Source organism: Calonectris borealis, chromosome 3, assembly GCF_964195595.1.
Source record: "Calonectris borealis chromosome 3, bCalBor7.hap1.2, whole genome shotgun sequence".
NCBI classification, from domain to species: domain Eukaryota; kingdom Metazoa; phylum Chordata; class Aves; order Procellariiformes; family Procellariidae; genus Calonectris; species Calonectris borealis.
In genome coordinates, this window is record NC_134314.1 from 13,485,957 (window position 1) to 13,509,094 (window position 23,138).

Here is a 23,138-nt window from a genome sequence, read left to right on the forward strand (position 1 = left end):
CAGAACAAGAATGTGAATAACCTAGTGTTCAGCAACGAGTTTTGAACAGATTCTTATTCTCCTGTCTGATTTTTGATAAGGGAAGTACAGTCGCCATCACATAGACCACATTTGTACTATTGGACTTGATTTTTGTTTAAGGTGCTCAGGTAATATTTGGGTTCTTGCAGGGAGGATTTGAGGAAGAAATGGAGGATGGAGTCAGGAGTTTTCTTTGTTCACATTTCCAAAGCAGTCCCCAAAGCACTATTCTTATTTTTTCTTTGGGATCATGCTGCAAGGCCTGGCAGAATTTTGACTTCCACCTTACTTTCTCAATGTTCTGCTATAATGTTTTGCTGCTTGGATTTCTTCCTCTCTTCCCCCTCATGAGGGCACGGGAATGCATACACATTCACACAACTCTATCAAGCAACAAAGAGCACTTAGATGCAAATGTTTGTTAGACGCCAAACTGTACATCCTAATTCATGCCTAGAGTCTCACATGCAACAGCTGCTTTTCAGCTACGTTTCACAAAGGCATTTCATGACTCCTTATGGCAGCTCTTTCTTTACGGAATTAATTCAGTTTCACACAACCAGGATAATGGCATTTACTAAAAATAAATGAATAAATAGCATCATTACTCTATTTTGTATTTGTAAAAAACAGGGACTGACTCTCATTTCGGTCAAGCCCGTCTAAAATCATAACAATTCTCCTGACATCAAAGGAACTACCTTCATGTCAAACTGCTGTAAGCTAATAAAGAATTTGGCCAGACCGTTTCATATTGTACGGGAAACATGTTATTTGTGATTAAGCTTGTAAAAACAAAGCAGTCACAAACCCCTTTTTACTGTACATTCAGTAATCAGACTCACCCCTGCCGCATCTAAGTCCCTGCCAGGGCGCACTAGGACATGACTAACATCTATTACATATTTGTTTATTCCTCTCCTTCCCAGGCAATAATCATGTGCAATGACCAATGAAGTATTTAGAATACACCCTATATACTTATACTAGTCAAGGTAAGGTCAAAGATGTGCAGATTGCTTTTGCAGCAGGAGGTGATGAGGTTTGTTGTAACTCTTCGTTCCCGTGGGAATTTATTTCTCACTTTGGGTCAACTTCGAGGGAACTCTCTCTTCCACTGACACAGTTACAAATGTTTTACCAAAGCAGCTGCTCTGGCTGGGAAAATTTTAATGTACTGGTCTTATGTGTGCTTTCCTCTCAGGATGCTACCAGTGGGCTCGCTTTGCCTTTACTTTTTCCTCCTTCACACAAAATGAGGTCCTGCTTAATTTTACACTTCCCACTTTTAAAGTAAACTTAATTCTTCAAGTTGCATCACTGGAAATATCTTTATTTAATACTGCACTGTACGGCAAGCAACCCCTCCAAAGTAGTGCTGTTTTCTACCTCATTAACAGAGATGATATTCCCAGAAAGCACCACTTGGAGTTTTACAGTTGTTGTAAACTAACCATCCAAACGTATGAAATGCAGAGGAACATAAAAATATTTCATGGTGGGAAAGCAGGGAGAAGGAAAGCAAACAATGCAGAAAAGCTAAATATATAGGGGAAATTCATCACAATGGAAGAAACACATTGAAGAAAAGGATACTTACAAATAGAAGAACATTCCACATTTGAAAAGTACAGCAACTGTGATAAAAGCTCATAAAAAGTAAAATATAATTAGAAGGTACAGAATTTGAACAAAAGAGATGCTTGAATGGTTAACATGCTGGCTTTTGTCACTGCTAGTATTGTTATTTCAAAGTAGTGTTGAACAGTGCTACAGTCAAGTCTAGGCGGAAGATTATAAAGAGTTAGAGAGCTAGCCGTGACACAGAACATTATTTGCCAGCAGATTGGTCCCAGGGCCTGATTTTAAAAAGAACATTTGCATAGCTATGAACATGCTTAATTTTTATAGCAACACATTGCCTTCAGATTGGATTAATTATTGCAGTGTTTCACGTTAAAGACTTGTGATCTGATTCTGCAATCAAAAAAACAAATATATGTTGCTGCTTTAGGTACAGCAAATTCCTTTCATTTTCTTCTACAATGAAACACTTCAGTACAATGGGTTCTGAAAACAATTTTTAATGCTGACTCCTCTGCATTCTAGCTTCATTTGTGGAGGTACACAAGCAGCCATAATAACAGCCTCAAACATAACTTTCAAAACACACTGCTTTTGTACTTCAAAAGAGATATGTCCCCATTTCTTTCTTATACGTCTTTTCTCAAGCCTTTTATTCTTCACAAAGCAATACAAAGCTGACCTAACAAAAACACTTTTCTTGACAGAGTAATCAAAATTATCCTGCCTTAGTAAATCTGAGAGCTCTTTTCCTGATGGTGCTACCTGGAAACATAAAGGAATATATTTCCTTTGTATCTCTTGGAAAAATGTGGACTAAGGTGTAACAGAAGATAATTATATTTAGACCTAGAATCTTATCAGTCCTCTGATCTTCAAGAGACAGCTAGCTCTCATCTCAGATGGAGATCCATTGAATTCATTGAATGTAGATAAGGGCCTTGAGGATTATAATCGTAAGGGGAACCTAGATGCTCACCTGCTTCACCCAAAACATCCCAACACCTGCTAACCTGGAAGGCAACGCACTCCCTAGGTTTTGACACCCTCCAGGTGTCCATACTGCTTGAAGGGTCAAAGCTGGTAAGTGTGCCATGAACAGAGTATGCCCAGAAAGAAAGAAAAACTGGTATAACCCTTTTTTCACTTATTCCCCCAGAATGAAGAACATGCTCTGTGATGTAGAGGGGTCACTCTTATCTGCTTTATTGCATTCCTGTTACTAGATAAAGACATAAAAAGCAGTTCTTTAGAACTGCCTCTTTCCACCAGGCCACAGCTAAAGAAAGTGGAACTCAGCACAAGAGGGGCAGGTAGACATTTCTGAGGGAATGTAACTACTACAAGTCTTTATACTAAAAAAGAAACAAACCAAACCCAACCAAGTAAAATCCCCCTTACCAATAAAAGCAGCTCACATGTCTTTGCAGCACCTTGTCAAAATTTATGTTGCACCCTTACCCCCTCATCCTGGTCCTATATTCATCCATATGATGCTCAGGTCATCCAAACCTGTCTGGAGCAGCATACCTGTGTTTTCTTTGCGTGGAAACCAAGGATGGGAGGGAAGAGCAATCAGGTTTCAGCAAGACCAAGGCATACACTTGAGATGGGGATCAGACAAAGTCTAGACAGATTCCTTAGCTGTTTTTTTTTTTTTTTAAGATTCTTTAATACTAACCATTTGGTCTTTATAAAACATCCAAAATGTGTATGTATTAATATTCTTTGGGTGAAGCATCAAAAAAATCTCTGCTTCACAGTCTGCTGTTCTGTTCTGAGTCTGTTATTGTAACACATACAACATCTTCTCCCATTTCTTATTTTATTTGAATACAAACACCAAAAACATTCAAAAAGATTAATTGGAAAAATACATGAAAAATGTTTTTAACTCATTTGAAGGAAGGCTGAGAGTAATGCTATGTGTACTTATTTATAAGACTTTAGTAAATGAAGGACTTGACTTTCAGATGGTGAATTTCTCATTCATATCCTTCATTGCCTTGTATAAACTATCTTGCACTTCAGGAGGGACAGAAGTTCTGGAGCTGGAATCACACAGCATGATGGTAGTCTCTGTGCAGTACACAACCGCTGCTGGCCACCTTCCCTGCACAAATCAGACGACAGCCCCACGGTAATGTGGAAAGCAGTAAAGCTGATCAGTAGAACTTTGGTCAGCTGGTTTAAAAATGCTGCCTTTAAATCCTATATTGTTAAACCTGTTACGTATTAAAAAAGGCTCTGTGAAGACAAGCGTGAAAGATAATGGCTTGGATAATGGGTCAATAGTTCCAGAGATTTTGAGAGACATGAGTCTAAGTCTGAAACTTATACACATTCCTGGTATTTTCCCACCTCAATGGCACAGTAAAGCTGCTTAAATAAAATGGAGTGGGGGAAATCAGCCACACCAGATGATTCATGTATGCTTCTGCCTCCACTCAACTAGTATTTTAAACAACATCTCATTGAAGTTTATAATCAAATGCTTATATATTTTTCTTCATGGTATTGGTAAGCAATGGTCCCTTTGTCTACGGTCTGTCTCATAAATATAAAGTCAACTGTTATTTCAAGTTGTATTAGATCTAGGTATAGGAGACCTTTGTTAACCTAAATAGTTTAAAATTATCCTAGTTATTACTAATTTTCTTAGAACCCTGCAGTTAAATTTACATTGGCAAGTTCATAGATTGCTCTTTGCCAAGAGAAAACTCATATGGAAAAAGACGTTTCACATCCACATAGCTGATGAATATGTCTGATAAAGCGAGTGAATAATATATTCTTTAAAATATGTATGTTTTTACTCTGTGAGTGATAGCAAAGTTTAGGTAGTATTAACAGCAAATCTCCTAAGGAAATTGGAGGTGCGGAATCAAAATATTTTCTACTGTCATTTGTTCTATATTCTTGTCCTCTCTTCGAACAACCCAGATACCAAAATGCAGCTGTCTTGGTCTTTGTTCTCTTTCGAATTTTCCAGTTAAAGATGTATCACACTTATCACAATCACTGTCCTTTTCATTTGGGAAAACTGATTTTCCCAACCCTTTTTATATTTTGTTAGAATCATGCAGAACTGTATGATGTGGAAATTGCATTATTGTAGAAATTCAAAAGGATACGTGTGAGACACTTCAATGAACAACCCACATACACATATAGAAAACAGCAAAAATGAAGGACTATCAACTAAATCTGTGCCAGCCCCAGGTGAGAGCTAAGAGTGATTGTACCATCATTCTTCATGTGGATATTTTCTTTTTATTCAGATCTTACGATAAAATAGAAGAGTCAATAGAAGAATTGCCCAGAGGGCTTCACTCTGTAAAAGACAGTTAGAAAGATGTGGATCTAGTAGACCTTCTGAATCTCTAGATTTTAAAAGGTTTCTTTACAGCTGACGTGTAGATCAAAAGCAAACCTGATTAAAAAATGGGATCTGAAAACAGTTGTAAACTTGTAACATGATGAGGGACCTCATTTGGAGACAACCTCAGACAGACTGTATACAGGACGTCTGGCATAGATGTGATGAACCCATCTTGTTGGGCACTTGCAGTATCTGTTGTACATTTGAGCCTGGCAAGCTCAACGTACCAAAATGCAGCACATTGACCAGTGATCCACAGAGTGACTATGTTTTCTGCTTTCAGTAGGCCTGGCAACCATCACCAGAACATGTGCGATGACCACCTCTGCGATTTCTGAATGTCGAACAGTCTAATCAGAGCCATTATTTTGAGTGGCGCAGCAGGTATTTATCTTGAACAAATATATTTCATCTAGCAGGAGTGGTAAGAGGCTAACATACCATTAGTCCCTACAATAAATCAGGCTGTAGACTGATGTGTCCCAGTTGTGAGCTGGAGATGGCTCTGACTTTCAAGTGCTTTAACTTTCATTCTCAGACTTCTTCCACGTATCATTCTACAAAGACTTGCTATGAAAGTAGGGCAGTTGCCGTATAATCAGAGAATTCATCAAATACATCTCATTGTCAAGGAGTTTTTGTTGATATCACCCTCTTGAGTTGCTCCAGTTTTATCTCCATGTAGATACAGAAATAGCACTGCATTTCCTTGATATTTACATTATCTGGTTATTTGTGAGCTATAGAACTGTCTACCACTGTTCAAATACATATAATTTAATCAGCATTTTAAGAAATGGGCTCATTGTTTCCATAGAACAAGCATTACTTTTTACAATCAAATGTAGTACTGATAGAAATTATTTAAATATCAGTGGCTAATTCCATCATCAGTTCACATTCTGGCAAAAATATTATAAAGTTCATTTTTATATACTTGTTTTTCAATCAGCTCTTGCAGACCAGGTATCACATTCCTTTGTTGGTTACTACCTGGCCAAAGTATAATTTTTTTCTTTTAAATCACTTTTCATGAGCAGATTCCTTTGGGCCCCTTGAGATATATTGGAGGATGTTAGAAATGTGCGTAATAGTTATACATACCATTATGCCTGAATAACTGAAGGGTACCCTGTTAAAATATTCACAGCTTTAACTGAAATACAGTTTGTATAACAGACGCAGCTCACTTACTTACCCACCTCAGTCAACTGTTTGCCGTATACTTTTGTGATTTCTCATTAGCTACTATGTCTGCCTTCTGCCACAAACCGACTTACATTCCTCCCATCTGTTGCAAACCCAATTTAATTATCAGTCACTACTATGAACACAACAACAAATACTTTTATGCACGGAGGGTCTGCTCTTTCCCCCACTGTCAGAATTTTTGTGAAATAATGTTTTCAAGTAAAGTTTTCATAACATTTTAGTTCAAAAGATCTATTTCTGTATATATCAGGTTTTTATTAATGTGAGGCTCTAGATCCAGTAAGATCAATCAGTAATTCAAATGAAACTGTATTTTCATACAGATTTATCTGGTTAATTTTTTATTTGAGTGTTTGCAAAATGGAATATTTCTTTGGACTATTTCTACAACTGTAATTAAGTTAGAGATTTTGCAATTACTCAGTCCTGATATATTGCATACATCACAGCATTGTCAGTTATTAGAACTATCTGAACTAGAAAAGCAAATAATAGAAATGAAAGATCATCTAAAAATTAATTATTATTAATTATTATGAAACTAAAAGTAAATTAAATAAAACCCAACAATCAAGACATAATGGAAAAACAAAACAGAACATTTAAACAAAATTTAGAAGTATACGAAGAACTGAAGAATCATTATATTTACTGGGAAAAGAATTAATCTCAAACTGAATTCTAATTGTTGTTAACTGATTACCAGTCCTAAGAATCAAGAAGAAAAATCTGAAAGTGTGAAGTGGGGAAAAGAAGGAGGTAGGTGAGCTCAGTATAAAGATGGAAGATGGAGGTGAAGTGTTATGGACTGACAGCAACCCCCACTCCCCATCCACCTGCGCTACTCGGGGCAAGGAGGTAGAATAGTTAGGAGGGAAGCTGAGCCCTGGGAAGAAGAGAGAGGTGGGGAGAAAGTGTTTTTAGTTTTGCTCTTATTTCTCACTATCCTACTCTGTTATTAATTGACAATAAATTAAACTAATTTCCCTATGTCGAGTCTGTTTTGCCTGTGATGGTAATTCCTAAATGATCTGCCTGTCCATATCTCGACCCATGAGCTTTTCCATTGTATTTTCTCCTTCTTTCCTGTTGAGGAGGGAAGTGATAGAGCAGCGTGGTGGGCATCTGGCGGCACCAAGGTGAACCCACTACACTATGTCTGAATAGTATTTTCTGAAAATAATTCAGATTTGAGTGTTATGCTTAATTTCACAAAATGCATCCTTGTTTCTGTTTGCTATTACTGAGAGCAAAGTCCTTCAATCTTACTTCCTCAAACCATTCTTAATATACAGCAGGACTTCAGTGACATCCCTAATTAATAAAGTTGCCTGACATCATTATCTTTTAGACCCTGCTTTGCTTTATCATTTGACCAAACCTCATTTAGTGTGGGATGTCCCATGTTAGCGCTCTCTATACAACCACTCTTTTCTTTCTGGAATATTTCACCTAACATGGTCCAAACTTTGGCCTGGCAAATGTCTTATCTTGGCCTCATTCAACATTCTGGCAGCCCTTCCTCCGCAATGCTCATAATCCTGCATTTTGGGGTCCCTGAGGTGGGTCAGATGTGAGCACTAGCAATGATTGTAGGGTATCGCGTGCTATGTTGGACAAAAACTGAAAGAAGGAGGTAGGTGAGCTCAGTATAAAGATGGAAGATGGAGATTGGAAAATGTGACTGGATATCAGTTGAGAGAAGATAGAAGCAGATCAGATGGGGAGACAGGACTGGTGCTAGGATAACAAGCGGCACAAATAGCTAGACAGGGCTAGGAATGATGACTGTTTTGGAGGAGTCTGCTAATGGCTAAGCAAGAGGCCTGGGGCTGAAGGTTGTTGCGGGAGGAAAAGAATGCATCTGAGTATTTTAGTTTGGATATTAGCACTGGCAACTAATTTAGCACTGGATCAAGAGTGTACTTTTGAAAGAAATCTCCTGGTGGTCCCTGCTACTGTGTTCTGGTTCACATGGTACAACACACATTGTAGATTCCTTTCAGATTAAACTGGGAGATGCACTACAGAACTTCATAGAATCATAGAATCATAGAATCATTAAGGTTGGAAAAGACCTCTAAGATCATCGAGTCCAACCATCAACCCAACACACCATGCCCACTAAACCATGTCCCTAAGGGCCTCATCTACACGTCTTTTAAATACCTCCAGGGATGGTGACTCCACCACTTCCCTGGGCAGCCTGTTCCAAGGCTTGACCACTCTTTCAGTAAAGAAATTTTTCCTAATGTCCAATCTAAACCTCCCTTGGCGCAACTTGAGGCCAAGTTACTGTACTTCTGCCTATGCACTGCTAAGACTTTTGGCCCAGTAGGCTATCTGTGGCCTTCAAGCCTAAGGAGCAAGGTGGTTTGCATTCACGTTCTTAGACTTGGCCTCAAGACTGTGTACTCACTATGCATAACACTTGACCTGGATCTTCTCTGGGCTCCAGGTGGTTTTAAGTCCTAGTAATTACTTTTGGGTGAGAGCATGAAATAATGTGAGAGTTTGCCACAATGATGTTTTTATAGCACCCCTGTGAGAATGTACGATGCATATGCTAAGGCATGGCACTGGAAGGCATTTGAGAGGGCAAGGCCTGCAGAGATATGAGGGTTTTTTCCCTGGGCAGAGGAAGCTAAACCTGGTGTAATTAATGTTCATATTATCTGGCTGGAACATGCTTTGCTGTGTACTGCTCTATCACTTGTAGCTGGATTTCCTCTGGGAGAAAGCTGGTTGGGTCATTTCAGCAAAAGAGAAGAGAAATGATGTAACACATATGCAGTGTAAATAAATGGGGGACCAGATCTGGGAGCAGCTGCCAGACCTGGAAGGTAAGTATTTGACAAATGCAGGTTCATCCCAAAGCCAGGATGTGAAGAGGCTGGATACATGACAGGGGACCAAGGATGGTGAGGGAGTGAGGGGACTGAGAGGACTGGGACAGCATCTGTAATGAAAGGACAAGGAAGAGGCAAACACTCTTTGGGAAAAAGGCAGGAATCTGAAACATTAATAAAGATTTTGTAATTCCTTTCTTCACTTTCATGTTACTTTATTATTCCCCCTTTAATTTATTTGCCTTCTTTATGACCTGAACTACTGCAGCCCTTTCAGTTTCTCCGTCTATGAAGTGTTTTCCAGGTCCCTTTGTTTGAACATGCTCAAACGCCATGGACACAAGAATGGGTTTGTCTGAAGAAAGACTATTTGGCTTGTTACTAAACGATTTTGCATCACCTCCAAGACTCAAATCTATCCCTGGATTTTCAGTGCTCACCTTTCAAAGCAAAAGCTTTCCATCTTCTCTGCTTTAAAATGCAAAGTGTAATTTTTTTTTCCCCTTTGAAGCAACCTATCCACGTTTATGCCTCAGGCTTCACCTCTCCGTTCAGTTATCGACAACCTGATCTTTCAATATTTTAGATTGCCTTTACTGGTAAGCTCAAGAGAGGAACAAAAAAGACTTGGCGTCCACTGAGAATGAACTGCTTTCCTATCTCTGATCCAGAGTAGGGCAAACACTAGTGGTCTTATTGCTGCTATGAAAAACTTACTGCACCTAGGACTTCCCTAGATAAGTCTGTCAGAATATAAGCCTTAATAGCAACAGATATACATATTAACTGATTCTTGATCAAAACGTCAATTGAAAGAAACACTTCTATGACCAGCATTTCAGCAAGTAATACTCTTTAAGCTACATCTGATGTGATGCTGAAATTTGCAAACTCATCTCTCATCATGGTTTGAATGAGTAGAAAAAGACACTATTTATACTTACTTATAAAAGTCAAGGAAGAGGACAAGTAAGCGAGGTATTAAAAAGCAATGTGAGGCAGTGAGGTGATCAGACTTCATCTGTCAATAATTGAGTTTCTTTTGAGGCATTTGAAAATCCAGTGAAATTCCTACATGCAATCAGTCAAACTCCTCTGGAGAGTAGAGATGGAAAGGGCACCTCTTCTTTTTGGGAGAAAATGCTTTTCTTTTGTATATGAATTTCACATCTTCTTGTCTGACCTGATTTCCATATTTGACAACTGTTTGGGTTTTGGCTCTGAAGGGGGCGCATTTTGAAAGGAAAGAGGTGTACAGCTTTGCAGCTCTGTCTCAAACTGTATAGATAGATTTCAGCTACCTTAGCTATCACTCTGGCAAATCTACATTTCATTCAGAGAACTTCCACTGAGAACCATGATTGGATTTTCTAATACAGGCCTTGAAATGTCTATGTGTTGCACCATCTGGCCTTTATTTGTGGGTTTGTGTAATAAAATGCTTTTAAAGACCACAAAGTACAACTATAATTATTCATTTTTAATTTTTTTAATTTTAAGCTTTAGTCGAAATCAATTCATTTAGGCTTAAATAGCTTTTTGGCACAATTGCAGTATTTCTGTAAGTGATGACATTGCATGTTGCAAACTGGCTGTGCAGTGCTGACACCAGCAAGTCCAAATGCCAGCCAATACTATACACAGTAGTAGCCCTGGGACAAGGATAGCAAATGAGCATGTATCTAATTAAAGTTCTCTGATAGGATTAATCAGTTGACATTGTGCCACATAAATCAATAGCTGGATTTTCCTCCCACCAAAAAGCCTCCTTTTCGCTGAGGAAGCTATTCACTCTTAGCTAGAAAGTCAATGTTTTAGGCAGATGATTGATTCGCCCTACATTTTATGCATTCAGATTCAAAATACAAACAACAGATGGCTTTCTCTACAGTCCTAAACCTAGATTTGATTGGTGTAATCCACTCAACACTGCTGGAATTCAAACCTTGTAAACTTACAATGACCTATGGATCTCTCTTTTACCCAACTGAAACATAACCTGTCCAATATCAAGTGATATTACCTCCAAGAGGAGTATGGTAAGACAAAGGCTATTCTGTCACTCTTAATAGCTGCCACAACACTGAAGCAATGGGCAAAGTAACCTCACACCATGCAGAACCTCATTAAGAGTGACCAGAAGAAACCAGGCTGCTCTCCAGATTACAGCCTTCATCAGCTGGACCCTCCAATTAGTGCACGTTACTTGGAGCTGTTACTTGTTTGAATGGAAGCTCTTGGGCTGGGCCTGAGAGGATTTGGCTTTTAGTTAGGTAATTATAAATCCCTAATTATAGGCTGATAATCTTTCCAATATCTCTTCTTTGGCGCCAACTAGACCAGATGACTCGGACTTATCCTCATCCTTGATGAGAATGAGATTTTTCTTCCAGAGATAAGAGTTGTTGTCTGTAGATCACGAGTGATTTGGAGTAAAGATTACTAGTATTTCTTAAGCTGCTTAAAGAAGGCATTAAGCTTCATTTTTTAAAATTGTAAATAGTGAACATATTATTACCTGCTTTCTATAGCTGAATCTGAATCTGTACAACAGCAATACCAAAATTTGTAGGAACATTAGTATCCATGCATAGTAACTGTTATATTAAACAACATGATTTTTCCATGTAGAATGTAGAATTTCACAAAATTCAATAAAAAGCTATTGTAAAAAAGACGAAAATTGGACACTTTATATATATAATTGAAATGTCCTGCTGTTTCTTTAGTGAAAGCTGACACTAGTGAGAGATAACAGACTGTTACACTTAGGAAAACTACTCACACGATCAGTTTAGCTTCAGGAGTCAGTTAAATCCAGAACTTCATCAGAGAAAATTAAAAAAATACCAAGTTCACCCCAAAATTGAGTTTAAGGAGTATGGAATCTACTTAAGAATCAGAGTAAAATTCAGGGAATAATCATGGAAACAAAAGGGAGAGGTAAGAGGGATTTTAAAAATAATATTGAAGATTACTCCTTAGAAAAAGTGACCTAAATTAAAGAGAACTCATGTTGAACAATTGGGCTAAATAACCCTAAAATTAAATGAAATGTTTAGTTTTGGGTCATATGAACTATGTTTGTTTGCATAAAAACTTGAAATATTTTTTTGGTTTTGAAAAACCTTTTTTTTTTCCCTCTTCAGATTTATTCTTCAACCAATAGCTGAAAACCCTGTGATTTGGCTTAGTGAATGCTTTCTGATGCAAACCTGACGTTGCTCCTGCTGTAGCATACAGTAGCTTCAGACTTATGCAAGTTTATATGACACAGATCTTATATACCAAGGCCTCTATGTCAATCTCTATGGCTAATCTGAGGCCTTGACTGATTTCAACATTAATACACCCCAGCAGATTATGCTTTTTAATTGTTCTCTCAAATACTCTGAAAAAGTGCTTTCAAATGCTGAGGAGCCTAACAGGCAAAGAGATTTTGCAGTCATCTCCAAATGAAAGCTGGAGTAGGGGACGTGAACACCATAAACCAAACGTGAAGAAAAGAAAAGGCATAGACAAGAGAGAAGGTGGAAATGTATGTGGAAGTTACTACTTTTAAATTGGCTGTGCACCTTGGAATCAGGAAATCCAGCTCCTGACAGATATTACAGTTTTACAATCATTTTTGAACTATGGGATGAAAATGCAGAGATAAGGTCAGCAAACAAAATAAAAAGTATTGCAGAACTAATTCACATACGCTGTAGGTGTTATTTCATGTTTATGACCTCTCTTCGGAAGCTCATCCAAATCACCAGGAAATAATTCAAATGAGAGGGTCAAATTCTTCTTTGCAGCTCCCTTTGGATTCAATTGAATGTATGGGGATGAATTTGAAGGCAAAGTCTGGTTATAAAAACTCCATTGTATTGGTGCACATATATGTAATTCTTATGAATATGGATAGAAAGCTATAGTTGTTTCATAGACAACATAAAAAAACTTGCAGATCCCCAAAATTAATCAATTTTGGGAATAAAAATTTTTGAACGGTTAAGATTTGTTTTTAATTAGGCTTGAACTAGGTTTCTGGGTGCCTGAATTCACCAAAACTCACTATCCAAGTGCCACATATCTGACTTTTTAAAACCATCTGTAAAGAAATGTTATGGACATAAAGGTAAACAGAAGATACCTCTTCACACCTTGAGAGTCTACATAGAATGGTTTGGGTTGGAAGGGACCTTTAAAGGTCATCTAGTCCAAACATCACAAGGTACATAAGGGGACACCACTTAAAAATCTACATTGCACTTGTAATTTCTACTTTTTTCATACCTCTTGATGTATTGTTTTAGATTAGCATTTTATTCTGCACCATTCTTAGAAGAACTCTAACGTAAAATAATGACTGGATAGGTGCAGTCTATGTGCCTCATTTTTTGTAATTATGTTCATTGACATGAATGGTGTGACAGACGATGAATTATTTTAGACCCTTCTCTATAAAAATTTTTTTTTCCTGAAAATAGAAATTACTTTTAAATAAGAGAGCAAGATTACCAAGTATTAAAATTCTGTTGTAATTCTTCTGATATCCATTCTGATACCCAGCTTATGATAGCCAAGAAGCAGGCCCATATTAAGAAGATGCAAAATCTACAACAGTTCTCACCAAATTACTAAATGTGTTATGTGCAAGGTTGTTTCCTGATCGTTTCAGAGGCTTTCTTTTTTTCTTTTTTTTTTTTAATCAGTTTTGGACACGCTTTCCTCTCTGGTTAACCTACCTCTTACTAGGATGAAAAAGGCATTGTCCTCTGCTGGAAGAGTTATGTGATGAGGAAACCACTTCTGCACCAGACAAGCTTGTGGTCAATTTTCTCCCTGTGCACAGAGCAAAGAAAAAGCTTTCTGTAAAGAAGAATTTAAAATAGGGTTTTCATGAATCATTGTTTGCTGGACATGCCAGGGAAATCTAAATTAAGGAAGACATCCTTTCACTTAGTTAGGGAAAACCACAGTTCATAATTCTTTCAGAAACACACAATGGCAAACTTTGTTCTATTTAGATACTGAAAGCCAAGCCAGATTAGATTAAAAACTGGCTAGCTATATTTTATAATTCTCCAGGAAGTGTTTTTTATGAGAATTGGAGGGAAAAAAAATAACTGCAGTAGAACTGATCAGGAATTTTTGACTACATGGATATTCATTTGAAAATGTTAATGTTCAAAACCTAACTAAGGTTTGGAAGGAATTACTTTTGGAAAGCTTCACAGTGTCAAAAAGAGATTTCAGGCTTTATTACAATTAGACAAAAACTGCAGAGATCAACAGCCTGGCCGATGTCCCATAGTCCTGAGGCACAGGAAAACAGGCTTCCAGTATAAAACATCTATGACATGAACACAGATCTGCTATATTCCAGGCGAATGTCCTAATGAAAGAGCACATATTCAATGTTTTTCTTGCTCAAACAATGTTATTTTTACAAGCTCAGTCAACTCCCAACAGGAGAATTACACAGCTGCTGCTCAGTAGGCTGGTGATGATACATTCACCTGAAGTACGGGAGGCTGAGAAGTAGTTCCCTGCTCCAAGAAGGCCAGAACAGTAACATTCTCTCTGCTGTTTCATAAAAAGAGAGGAAGGTAACATAATTAATCAAATCATCATCATTATTAACTGTTAGTAATACTATAACTGAAGTTGTTAACTATGTCCAAAACATCTCTAAACTATAATACTGTACTAGCTTACATCTTCCTACAATAAACTGGTCTTTCACCATTCCTGCCACTTTGTTTATTTGGGAAATTGTTTATTTCTTTGTTTATGCTGTGAAGTTTGAAAGGCAAGAAAGATGGACGTAGCTGTCTGAAGGAAAGATATTTACTGAAATTAGCCCCAAATAAAACCAAGATCCAAAGAATTATATCCTGGGAACTTATGTTTCATTTACATCTAGATCTGGGACCAAACTTTACAGAGGTTCTTGGAGGAATGAATTATAAAGTCCTCAATAATGAATTAAAAGTCCTCAAATTAGGGGTGTTTTAAATTTGAATCAATATTATAGCAATGCAATCATAAGTCTTAGAAATTTTTGAAATATAATAAAACTATGAAATAAAGTTAACCTATTTTTTCATTAATAATCTTCAAATGTACTGTTATTACATTTGAACTTCACAGTCATCTGAATCTGAAACAGGTATTCAGGAAGGATTGGCAGGACATGAAAAAACAAATGAATCCCATCATTATTAAATTTTTATATTCATTATAATTTTTTATGAACTCATCCCTTACCTCCAATTTTTAGTATTGTTCTCTGAATTGGTATAAAATTCTGAAAAACTTAGAAATGTTACTAGCTTTTTACTTGAAGTCAGGCAAAACTCTATAGCTTGGACGAAATTTTATTTTCATTAATATGTTGGGTTCATTCATAGCTATGGTCAAAAATTTGAGAAGATGCAAGTCCATATGGATGAGAAACTAAGGGGTTAGATGCTTGCAATTTCATTACTCAGCTTTGAAAATATGGTACACCTTTTATTATTTTCCTCTGAATGTTCTTGCTTGGCAGAGTAAGTCTTAGACTGACAGTCCCCTACATTGAATGAGTCAAGTGTAAAAATTGTATTATTACATCCACAGTGGTATTAGGTGTAAGAGAAAAAATGATTGCAGAGAAGATTAATTGAACTGTTGCTACAGAGGGGAAAAATGAGGGCTTTGAGCAAGCCCTTTTTTAGTGCTCAAATAGAATCAAGTTAAATACATGCTGAGAATAATAACTCTATTTTAAACTTAACTGTGGTAGTCAATTAGCCAATTGCAGAGAGCAGGGCAGTTATTATCAGAGAGGAATATTAGCAGAAAGAAAGCGATAAAAGCTGTCAGCTCTGTGAGTTACAGATGGTGACATAAGAGCGCCTGCAGAACTACAATGCAGAGACCATAAAAAAGTTTGTATACGCCACGAAAATAGCATCTCTTTTTAATCCATTTTTTGAAGATTAAAATTTTAGATTTTTAGAGGCATCACAAATTTTGATGCCAAAAACTATCTTTTGTAGATGTTTTAATATTAAGAGTTTGAAAAAGACTAATTATTTTGAAAAAGTTTTCTTCCGTGGTCCTTCACTGACAGTCTTTGTGAGCTCATTTGGATGCATAGCTGTAGTTTAGTAGATGATTTTAGATGTATTAGCTGAAGGATGTTGCATTCTGGTATGCACAGGTTTAAGTCTGCTGTATTTAAATAGTTCTTTCAGTGTTGGGGGCATTTTTTTGGCGTCTGTAGACAGGTAATGGCAGGATTTGCTAATACAGAAACTAAGAAATGATCCTGAGAGATCGTAAGATAAGACTTTCATCATGCAGATTGAACTCTTTACTAGGAAATCATGATTTTCCAAATTCTTTTAGGCATTATGGTAAGCATTGGAATTCTCTGTGGAAACGCTTAACAGCCAAACCACAGAAGCTTACTTTAAATTCCACCAAAGCCAGTTCACAGCACTGAATCAAGTCTCAAATTCGACCTAGATGTAGTCAGCATAATTAAAAGTTGAATTCATAAGCAAGGGGCAGAACATAACTTCATAACAAATAAAGGCCAGAGAAACCAAGATGAAGCAATAAAAAAGTCTGTTCTCAATGTAGCAGTCTTGTTTCTGCAGTTCTTTTCCTACTGGTTTATATCATCCAGCTCCTGGGAAATCAGGTGCTTCCTGCCAATTGAAGATCATTAACACTCTGAAAACAAACACATGGTTTTCTGGAGGTTCTTGTTAGCATAATATTAAGGCCCTTGCTTTATGGGAATACATTTTGATCTAACCTCAGACAGGCGCTTCAATGTGTCTTTTTAGCTTAAAAGAGACAAATGCTTAGTTTAAACCAGATCATAAAGAAATCAGGATAACACAGAAAAGAAGAAGAGAGACAAGAATGAAATTAATCTCGTTTAACTTTGGACATCTGTAGTGGGAGATATCTATATCTAAGCTAATAACCTCCCCAACATCCTTTTATCATAAATGGAGAGGAAATAGGTACTTTTGGTACTCTGAACAATTAGCTCAGATGCCAATGCTTACAGTGTAAATGTTTACATTTATTCAGGTGAATCCAACTCTGAATTACTATAACATGTAACCTTTAAGTTACGATGTCATGCTCTTAAGTCTGAGTTGATTTCTGTGGCTTCAAATCAGCAATGTACTTAAGCAATAGCCTAATTTTAAGCATATGAATAGTCCTATTGAAGTCAGTGGGATATTCACATATTAAAGATACACTTCAGTGCTTTGCTGAATCAAGGCCTATGTGAGTAACGTGCCACGTGTTTTTTCTTGCAATAACTCTGTTACATCACTTTACCTTTAGGCAGTAATTTCACTGTACAGTGGAATTAATGTTTTCAGAAAGCTCTCTTAAATTTTTAAGATTTTGGCATTTTTAGAGCAGATGCTAGTAAATTAGTAAGGCTTGTATTCTTTCCTATGCTTCATAATAGCACTAAAATCTAATAAAATATAGTTCAACGTTTTGGCTACTGCAATAGTTGAACCCTAAAGATATTTACACCTCTTAGTAAGGGTTCAAAATATAATTAGAGACATGCTAACTTTTTTTTCCATGTTTCATGTAAAAAAGATGAGCCTAAATAGTAACACCAGTTATCAAATTAGTAAAGATCTTTTCAGCCGTTTAACAGTTAGACAGCGCAACACATCCATCACTCATCTATGTCAGTTCTACTCCTTAAAAGCATAGATGGCCCTAACAAGTTCTGAGTGTATCTAATTTTTTTCAATGGTTTTGTAACTGTCCTTCATATACAATTTATACAATTTCATTGAAGAGAGCCTAAAACTGGAGCATATCTTAAACTGCAGATTTTTTACGTGGATCGGTCTCCCGGTTCAGCTGAAAGAAGAGCGCTCGGTTGTAGCCAACTGCAACCTGAAGTCGGAAATTGCAAAGAAGGAAATCTTGCCGCTGAGGTGTTTGATGCTCTGTTTTGATCTCAGTGACATCTGAGCAGAAGACAATATCTGGGCTCAGCAGCACACCTGGCCCCTTGGATCAAGATGGAGGAGCCCTGCCAAGAACAGGTCGCCCCAGCCCCACTGCTGCAAGGGAGGTGCAAGCTGTTCAGCTGGGCGCAAATTAAACACAAGCCTTAGATTTCTGACAAATTCCCAACATGGCTTTTGGTAGGGGCAAAGCTTGGCCTCTTCTCCAGCAGGTAAGAAATGCTGTTTTACTTGTAGTTTACTTCCGTATCAGTCAGCTACTCAGTATATTGAGATCTTCCCAAACAGGCCTCACTGTAAACTATTTTTATACCAAGATATCCTGTAGCAGTCTTTATAAAAATAAATGAACTAGTGACATTAAGCTGAAAGGTAAGCAAAGGTGCTGAGTGTTAAACATATTAAGAGGGGGAAAAAAATCTGTTAATCGTTTTATTAATGTTTTCTTTTCTGCAGAAATCCTCGAAAATGCTTGTAATTCTTTGCAGCTGACAGGCTGCTGATTTTGCAGAATGAAGAGCTTTTTGAGTCCCTTAACTCCAAGTCACAGTTGTTCCTTGTTTTGACTGTTGGGGAATTAGTTCAATAACCTCCCAAATAGTAAGTGCCTATGCTCTTACAATTTAAGCATAAGAAGGTCTGCATCTGAGAAAAATTACAGGCAAACAAATACTACATTGAAACACAAGCTTAATGAGTTAGGCTGAAGCTGTATGAGGGACTGTCAAAGTCATTTTGCTGCCGTATGGATTTTTACAATGCTGTTACTTCACTTGTTTCAACAGATTTAGTCCCTGTTTGAAGGATTTCCCTCTTTCACACACACTAAGTGGCACTCGAGCATTCCCAGGCTCGTGGGAAGCGGCAGCCAGGGATGAGGCTTTGAGTCTGTGATCTACTCTGTCCTTTTACGATGCCCACAACAAAGTCCATGAGGCCCAGTCCCCAACTGTCCACTTGGTCTAGCACTAGTGCTGTCTTAAGGACTGCCATGGTGGCACCTTTTTGAAACTCTGGTGGGGAACCTCCCATTTTTAGGCACGCCTCTGATGCACGTCTCGAAGCAGATTGCATGTTCCCCACTTTGGCTATGCATCTACCAGCCACAGGCTCCTGGTGCCCAAGTCCACCAACACATCTCCTGCAAGATGTGTTGCAGACCAGCAGCTTTCTCAGCTAAGCCAGCTTGTTCCCATGCCCTTGATCATCGTTCAGAACACATGGGGCACCAGGTTGTCCCAGCCAACCCTGCTGCCCACACCACACAACATGACACCTGCCGAGGGGAAGACAAGCTCTTCTTAGGGAAGAGATGTGTTTCAGACCACAAGTGGAAATAGGAACATATTCCCTCTGCAATAATGAACAGAAAGTTATCCAGAGATACCATTCCTACCAAATCCCTGAGGCTTTTTGGCTTTCCTAAACAGTGTGCTGAAGCACCTGATGCTCCTGCTCTAGCCAGCCACCGAGACCGGGCTTGACAGCTGGCCCAGGTCTGACTAGCAGTTGGTTTCATATGATCTGCAAGTAACAAGAGCCATTCAACATTTTTCATACTCGTACAGCTCTCCATCACTGAGTCTTCTCCCCTTGCTCTGCTGCTTTTATCCTCTCCCTTCCCTTCACCTTCCAAAGCAGTGAAAGGTGTGTTGACAGCTCAAAAGTGAGTAAGAGAATTTATCTTTCCCTTCCCACCAAGAGCCATTGCTTGGCAGAACAAGGAATTGCATCTGATATTCTCACAGTAAAAATGAATTTGATAAATTTAGGTTATGTTTTTAAATACTTTGGGTCTTGTTTGTATTTTCTTTACATTTATATCTTAATAAACACATCTCCAATTTTTGGCATGAGTGTTTTTGCTGAAGTGCTAGACAGGCCGAGGTTCCTGTATGAAAACACCTATGGCATTTTTCACTGTCTAATGTTTTATGCTGACAGAATCATTCTGGCAGCTTTTCTTCTGTGGACCAACTCCTTCCAGAGACACTGAAAGAACAGACTCCAGGGTTTCAGGTTACAGAATTCTGGAATAGCCGTATCACACAAACAGCCTTCGTACACTTCCTAGGTTGTCTGAAAAGCAGTGGCCCTTAACGTACTGTTCTTGAATGAAAAAGGCTAGATAAGCCTCAGCCTTCCTGGTGATAAAACAAACAAACAGAAAAACTTAAAATGAAAAAAGTGGTGTCAAATCATGTTTATTGTGCGGTGTGAGCATGCTTTGCATATTTATCTGAGGACAATGTTAAACTTGGATAATGAATTGTGTTAAGAAAACTTTTTAAAGGCAAGTTACCACTATAAGATTAAATAGTTAGAAAAATGAGAAATTTTATTTTATTTCATCCTCTAATTTCTATGAACCATATAAAATATTCAACCTTTCATATGTACTATGGTCTCACATGCATTTTTCTTGGCTCTGTCCTCATTCTTGTTATCTGAACATTACCTTATTCTGTGAATCAGCTGTGGATAGGCCATGGAACTGATGAAATAAATGATGAAATGAATGATGAGATTGAAACAGACTTGCACCATCTTTCTTTCTTCTGTTTTCCTAAGTTTTCTAATGTAGATTCTTTTTATTTGTTCTGAATTGAGCATCATTATGTATTATTCAGTCTCAGACAAAATATATACATTATATCAGAAAAAAAGTATTTTCCAAAAATCCTTCTTTTGCTACTTAAAATATAATTACCTGGTCAATCTTAAATCCTACATTCACCATGATCTCCTCTACACTCCCAAATTTCAGAGAAATTACTGGGTTAATTCAGATCACTGCCTTTATAAACTAAGTCTGAGAGCAATGGGAGCAGTAAAGGAGTAAACAGGAATAAAGTACAGAGCAGACAGTTACAACAACATATAGGAATTATGAATGGTTTGCCAGAAATACCAATCTATCTCATGTGGAGACAGGAAGAATTACCGTGGGGTACATATCCTTACATGGAGAAGAATGGAAGGAAGAGTTCTTATTTCCAGCAAAGAAGAGTGGAAGACAGAATATTTTTTAAAAAAGTTCTAATTTTAACCCAGGATTGAACAAAGAGATGATCAAAGCTGCCAGCAGCCCTGAGGTAGTGACTGCATGATTTTAGGACCATGCCGTCATATCAGTCCTACACCTGTTTTAACCCCCAACTCCCTTGTTATCCCCACACAATCTCCCTGTGCTCTGTGGAATTCATGTTTGTTTTCATGGCTAATGGGCATGGGTAAAAGCCAAACTCCGCTTCAGTTTATGTTGGCACCTCTCCACTTCGCAATGAGAATGCAAAATCACTAATAATCCTCCTTTGACCTCTCTGTAGTTCACTGGACTTTTGCAGCGGAGATCTTTTGCAACTGGCACTATGGACTGAGAAGGATTTAGAAATTTTAGCTGCTTCTGGTAACTGAGGACAAAGGAATGAAGGTAGGAGTTCCCTGTGGAAATCATCATACTCAGGGTGGTTAACCATGACACAAAACCAAAACAAAAATGTGGATGTTGGTGGTATAAAAGACGTGAGCTGGGAGATGAAGCTAGCTTAGAAAGTGTCATTCCTTTGGGGAACAGATTGGGCTCAGTTTCTGCTTAGTTAATAGAGATCCACTCTAAACATGGCATTAGTGACATTCAGAAACCAAATGCTGCCAAAATGAATGTAAAATGGTCTCAACATTCAGTTAGAACATTCTTAAAATAAAATTCAGCACAGTATTACCTCACTAGTTACAGGATATTTGTAATTTGTTGTATACAGTACACTTTGTCTGTCTGTACTTAGTTATACCAAGTTCAAAGGGAGATATGCAATGTATTTTGTGGTTCTTCTAGAACTTAAGCAGTATGTAATGATGGCTGGAAATGGCATTCAGTCTGTTCCGAGAGGGTTATGTCTTTTTGATAACCACTACAAAAACTTTAGGGAGTGCTTTGTTTCTCAAATATAGACTGAATTTTAAATTTAAAAAGTGATCCCTGTTGTGTTAATGCTCTTTACTTTTTTTTCAGTGAATTCAGGCAGCTTTGAGTAAAGCTTCAGAGGGGAAATGCTGAGTATTCTCTTAAACCTGAAGAAATACAAGTAACAGATGAGAGAATCAGAAAAAGATATAAAATCTGTTGAAATTGAAGGGGATAGAAATGCCTTTCTACTATCAACAATGGGTTTAGTCGTGAGCTGAATCTGAACGTAGGATGCAACACGTTTATTTTGGATAGTGAGCTTTAAATGACCCAGATATCAAGACTACAAGTGGCACCCCATTGTGTTAATGCTTTACCTGCCATTTGTTTACACAGGTTCCTTATAACTTCACCACCAGTTAGATGTAGATTTGTGTGAAACGCTCTTGGTCAGGTATTCTTATACAGCCACAGAATGCAAACTCTTTGATAGATGGTTCTTGTGGTGCTTGGGATGAAGAGAATACAATGGGGTTTCTTTCTCCTCAGTTTTCTCCTTTCTAGACTAAACCTATTTGCTATATCTTCCCTAATATGGTTTCATTCTAAGTATCTTTTTATCTCTCTTCTGCTGTTTTTAACTCTATCCAATTGGTCTACCTGTTTTTATAGCAGGGTAGTCAAAACTGGACTCCAGCTGAGGCCTTATGTGTGCAGGATAAAGAATAATTACCTCCTCTGTGTTACTTGCCACAGCCTGTTACTTGTTAATAGCATCACATTTTTCACCTGGATTTAGTTTGTGATCCACTCTAACCTCCCTTCCCTTTTCTTTTTTCTAGCATGCTACCTAGCTAGTTATTCCTGATTTTCTGTTTGTGTGTTCAATTTCCTCTCTCAACTGTTGCCCTTTTTTCCCCCATTTCATCGTGTTGCTTTTGGACCATTTCTCCAATTTGTCAGGATCGGTTTGAACAGCAGCTGCAGCCTCCAATGTGCTTTCAGCTCTGTGTGACTTACAAATGGCATGGGTAGTCTCTGTACTGTCATTCATGTATTTAATGAAAGTGAGGAACAGAAGAGGGTGCCGCAGAAATGTGTTGCCAATTTGTGAGAGAAATGTTGACAACTTCTCTTTGAGTATTTTTTTTTTCAATCAGTTGTGCATTTATCGTAGAGTC